We start from the raw sequence: 6,177 nt of genomic DNA, 5'->3' as shown, positions 1-6,177 counted from the left end.
GAGGGGAGAGTAGGGCAAGCAGGCAGGGGGGTGAGTGGGGCAAGCAGTGGGGGGGTAGGAGGGAGAGCAGGCAGGGGGGTGAGTGGGGCAAGCGGGGGAGGGAGGCAGGGAGGGGGTGAGTGGGGCAAGCAGTGGGGGTGGGGGAGTGAGGAGTGAGTGGGGGAGGGAGGCAGGGAGGGGAGAGTAGGGCAAGCAGGCAGCGGGAGTGGGGCAAGCGGGGGGAGGGGGAGAGTAGGGCAGGGAGGCGAGAGTGGGGCAAGCAGGCGAGAGTAGGGCAAGCAGGTGGAGGAGAGAGTGGGGCAGGGAGGCGAGAGTAGGGCAAGCAGTGGGGGAGGGGGAGTGAGGGGGGAGGGAGGCAGGGAGGGGAGAGTGGGGCAAGCAGGCGGGGGGGTGAGTGGGGCAAGCAGTGGGGGAGGGGGAGTGAGTGAGAGGGGAGAGTAGGGCAAGCAGTAGGGGAGGAGGAGTGAGAGTGGAGCAAGCAGGTGGTGGGAACAGGGAGAAGGAATCAGACAGGCAGAGGGAATGGAGAGGGGAAGTAGGCAAGCAGTGGGGGAGGGGGAGGGGGAGTGAGAGTGGGGCAAGCAGTGGTGGGGGAGGGGTGAGTGGGGCAAGCAGTGGGGGACGGGAAGTGAGGCAGGCAGGGCGAGGGTTGGGTGCGGCAAGCTTGAGGGAGGAATAAATTGAGGGCAGAGAGCCTGTGGGGCAGGATTATTGGAGCAGAGGGCCCCATAAGGGAAGGGAGGGGGGATGGAGAAAGGGGGCTGTAGGGCACATGGGTTAGGACTCAGGCTTGGCTGACTAGGGGCAGCTTAGGCAACAACATGCCTAAGCCAAGCCAGATCCCTGCATGGAGACAAAGCCCTGTTGGGTATGGCCACCTCTGGTGATCGCTGCCCCAGCTCCTGCCAGCCTCTGATTACATGGAGAATCTGTTTCCTTCAGAAACAGAACAGGTTAGCCATGCTGGTTGTGGGAGACTTGCTTGAAAACATGAACACCCACAGCTGTGCCAGTGGTAGACAAAGAGAAACTAATTTGTTTTTTTGAAATGTCATGGTTGTTGAATGGTGGGATTCACTGAAAGACAGTGGGGTTGGCAACAGTGGTGTAAGATATCTGTATCCACACCAACTGGAGAATGCCCTCACCTCCTCCATGAAAACAGAAGCCCTGTGTTTACTGTTCTGCAAGTTAGGTAGCCTCCCATCCTCTCCTGTAACAGACTTCTCCTGTTTTATACCCAGGAGTTTAATATATGACTGTGTAGCTTAAGGCAGTGTAGGGGAGAGTCTTTAAATAAACTTTTATGATTTTCATACTCCATTCTCTTTGAAGTGGAGTAGCAGAGGCACCCTTGCTGCATTGCACACACTCACCTCCTTATTAAAAATAAGATGACCAGTTACAAAGGTTGGGGGTGGGAAAACTAAGAGGACCACTCTATCTGCCCTAGGCCTCTGGAACTGCCCCTTTAATAAAGGTAGAACCCACAGGAGTGCTGCTTACAAGTTGGTCTTTATTTCTTAACCCTACTCACAACATAGCTCAGGCTTACAAAAAGTTATTTCACTGGCCCCTGACAGATCAATACCACCACATTTACAAGTACAACAGGATCCCCTTTTTATTTGAAAAAATATAGTGTAAATAAACCTATCCTTCCTAACTTTCTGATCACACAGCTGCTTGTCAAAAGAGCTCCTTCAAAAATAGCCTTTTTTGGCCCCTAGGATTCCCCACAAGAAGGCCTGCATTTGCTGGAAAATAAGTGACAGAGTGAGTTTGCATCACTTGCACTGGGAACGGCTTTCTGGATAGCCCAAGAAAACACAGCCAATGTCTTTAGTTTTGTTGATATGGCTTCTGTCCCTGCTGTATGTACTTGATGCAGACAGTTTATCATCAAGCGTACCAGCCATTGGATTGAAATCTAACTCTTGCACTTACAACTGGGTTAACTATTAGGCACTTTTGTCGTCTATTCCAGTTAGGATGACCAGATGAGTGTGAAAAATCGGGACCAGAGGTGTGTGTGGGGGGGTAATTGGTGCCTATACAAGACAAAGCCACAAATATCAGGACTGTCCCTATAAAATTGGGACATCTGGTCATCCCAATTCCAGTTTCCTAGTTTATAGATCTTTTGCAATGACTGCAGGGTTACATGTCTTTCGTGCAAGATACCCATTGGAAATTGGCAAAAGTATTTTCCTCTTAGGTCAAAGCCACTAAAAACTGCTGACCCTAATAGACTATTGCTACACTGCAAAATGTCTTAGTGCTCAGCATGGATCTCTTATATCCAACAGTTCTATTGTTTCAAGCTGTTGGAAATATGTACTACTTTTCTAGTAACACATTTGACCATACATAGTAAAGTCTTGACGTGGTGTACTTGTACCGATATAATAAAATTGCCAAAATAAGTCAGTCATTAATTATGGACCAGCTCATCTAAAATCCCATGACAAGCAAGCAATCTACTGTTTATGATGTGGTATTCATTTTTTTTTTTAAATAAATGGAACCACCTTTGTCTTGTCCACTAACTGGACTTTCCCCATTTAGTTCAAGCAGATTTGCATTTGCACCAGCATTGGATCAGGAATCCCATTTGGTTTCAGTTGTGGTTCTCCATTCTGTTCTTCAGTTGATTGCAGAATTCACACTAATACTTTATCTTCAGCATCATTCATGCCTGGCCAGAATAGGACACCGTGAGCTCTGTTGTATACACTTCTCAATGCAGAGCATGTCTGGGCACTAGGCTTATTTCTGATCTAGTACTGTATGGTATCATGACAGCATCCAGAACATCCTCATGCTTTTTTCATGCTTTGTGTGTATAAAAAGATCTTCTATGCTTTCCACAGTATGCATCTGATGAAGTGAGCTGTAGCTCACGAAAGCTTATGCTCAAATAAATTGGTTAGTCTCTAAGGTGCCACAAGTCCTCCTTTTCTTTTTGCGAATACAGACTAACACGGCTGTTACTCTGAAACCTGTCAATTTCATCTCTACATCCCTGTATGTTTTGAGGTACCAGGGCTTCCCCATTCCAAACCAGCCATTCATCTAGAATCACTCTAAAGTTCTTTAACTCAATCTTTCCAGTTAAGTGACTCAGTACTACCCAAACACAAGTGACCTTTCCAAAACAAAGTCTGACAGACTCCTCTTCCTGCAATTTTGTTGCACTATTTATAGGCATTCTTGAAAGCATATTTCCTTGCTCGGGTTACAGGACATGAGTCAGGGCCACAAAAAGTTTTACCATTTCACATGACACTGCACGACCCCCCGCCCATAGCTATAGTCATAGCCAGCATGCAAATGGTGATCCATAGTAATAATCTCAGTCAAAATCCATGTACATTTCCTCCTCCACAAAACATTAAGACTAAGAACTAAACCAAAAAGAGAAAATATAATCCGCTCTGAATTAAAGAAAGACCATCCCCAAGACAGAGCTTAAATAAAGTTCAGTGTTCAAGGCATTTGGAGGGGAAAAATAAAGCAGTTGAATTGCTACAAATCCCTAACAGAACCTGGACACCAGTATACTGCTTCATAAAAACAAAATAGGTAGAACCAAGACAAACTTAAGTTTTTATTTTTTTTAAAGACAAAAGCTGGACAATATCAAGAACTTAAAGAAAACAACATACCAATTAGGCCTAATTCTAATTTATGAGGTACCTTGTCTACACCTTAAAGTTTTGCTGCCTTAACTATACTGCCATAGTTAAAGCAGTGAACACACCATCATGGATAGTTATACAGATATGAAAGTGTTGCTGGTATAACTGTTGGAATAAAACTTTAAATATAGACAAGGACTGAGGCTGCTTTTCACTTTCAAACTCAGAATGCTTCTCCCAATGCAAACTAATTTGCAACTACTTTAAAGCTACCAGAACTTCACAAACTGGATTTAATGTAACCAAGAATCAGGCCAAGAGTTTTAAAGGTTATTATTAGAGAGCCAGGAAATTGTAAGCTAAGGTTAAACTGGAGAACATTTAAAGTATAGAAATTCACAATTCAAATATTGCTCCTAGAGTAGAGAATGGGGATGGAAAACAGATCTCATCAAGTTATCAGGAGTGAGATGATTTTTCCATTAGCGATGAAAAAAACAACAACAAACTATGCATGACTCTAGGAGATAGGAAAGGCTTCAGAAATAGTATTGGACTGTATGGCAACTTGACACAATCCAAAATAGACAAAGTTGAAATGGGAGATAAAACTCCCAGACACGATTGTTAAATCTTATCATGGGCAGAGGCTTGATATACTGCATCTGCTGTCTGATACAAGGAGTGGACACACACTCACACAGGGAAGGGTAGAGAAAGCTTCTTGGCAATGGGTTGTGCTTGTCTTCATTTCACAAGAAGGCACTCAACAGTGACCTCTAGTGGCTCAGTAGAGTGAAAGCTAATACCAGCACAAGCTTTATTCTCTTTGCAACTAGAGATGGTGGGGTTTATCCTAGTTGCAGTTAAATGAAAAACTGATAAAACTCCAGTCTCTGAAGCCCCGAGGAGAGCATTGCTATATTGCATTTACCTCTGACATATAGACAAGGAGTTGTCTTTTACACTTTGACAATGCTGCTTCACCATTCCTCATGAATGAGTGTTGCCAGTTTGTATGGGGACAAGACTTGCAAATTTGCCTGAAACAAAAAGTAGCAATACTTAATAAAACAGTGACAGAAGAGGAAAGAATGGGGCATAAAATAGATTAACTACTTGGGAAGTTATTGAATCGTGAGCAAAAGGTCGTTTGACTGTGTGTGAAATGTCAATCTCGCAGAGATTGGGCCTTCCTTCAGTCACTCATTAAATTTAAAAGCAGTGTTGCAGGCTCTTTGGCCATGTTGCCAGGATGGACAAAACCAACTCAGCAGACTGTGCTCTTAGAGCCTCTAGCGACACACAAAGGAGAGCGCCCCCTGGCCCGACTTGATACCACTGCAGGCCCATGCCACAGATTTGTGGATTTGCAGGATTAAACCAGATCTGGGAGCTTCACTATCCAATACCAGCGCAATGCCATCCGCTGTGGTCACACTGCCTGGTGCAGTGATCTTGAGCAGACTATGTGCGTTTGATGTTGAAGTTATTGAATGTCCCGAGGATGGTGGTGGGATCTCCGCTCTGGCTAAGCCTCGACTAATTCTCTAGCTACTTTTTTTTTTTTTTTTTAAAGTCCTAATAAAGTTTGTATTTTTCCTATGATTTAAAGTAAGCTGGTAAAGTCAGTATTTTAAAGTAGCTTTCTAAACTAAGTTGAGAAGTTTTGTTGGTTCAGACCTGATTGTACTTACATACCCTGCACTTCGAGAGGGCTGTGATAATGCAAATGGAAACATCAGATTGTAGGTTACCCTTTACTTGTCCAAACCCAACCCCAGATACTTTGTAGAACCTGTCCCCTCTATGGCTAGTGATTTTTTTTTGGGGTGGGGGTGGGGGGAGATAATAGGTAGCTTGTCAGTTTTCAGCTGCCACTCTTGCTAGCCCTCATTGACAACTTTACCCTAACCCAGTGCCACCAACGCTCTTCACTTCATTGTCAATAAGGGGAGTGTCAACAGCACCATATGGCATAATTCACCTGATCTTGTATCATTCTCTGAGCCAGAGAATGATACAAAGATCATTTGTGAACTCATGTGTCTGGATGTTTGACAGTAAAAAGGCTCACATTAAATTTTGTAAGATATATGATACACAAAAGTAAGGTCTGAATTAACATGAAATTAGCTGTCAGTGCTACAAGATATTGATCAAAATCTTACGGATTTTAACAAGACTGATCTATGGACTAACCTCCATTGATACGTCCATTCTACTGCAGAAAAACCAATTTCCATTAATTGTACTGTAAAATATTTTATAGTGCAATAACGGTCCTAATTTACATTCCTGTTCAAAAGTAAATGTACTTTTGCTTATTGTGAATTCTTTAACAGAACTTGATACAATGACTGAACTCATTAGAAACATCAAGTTTTACAGCAAAATTGTTTCATGCTACTTACAAAAGTGTGCATCTATCTAGTCATAGTTTACAGTGTGTTCAAAATGGCTTTATATGCCTAGTAATCCACAATTCTGTATTTAGGTATTGGAATACTGTTACATTGGTTCTATGCATAAACAT

This window comes from Eretmochelys imbricata, chromosome 6 (assembly GCF_965152235.1).
Source record: "Eretmochelys imbricata isolate rEreImb1 chromosome 6, rEreImb1.hap1, whole genome shotgun sequence".
In the NCBI taxonomy this organism is placed as follows: Eukaryota; Metazoa; Chordata; order Testudines; family Cheloniidae; genus Eretmochelys; species Eretmochelys imbricata.
This window is presented reverse-complemented; position numbering follows the sequence as displayed.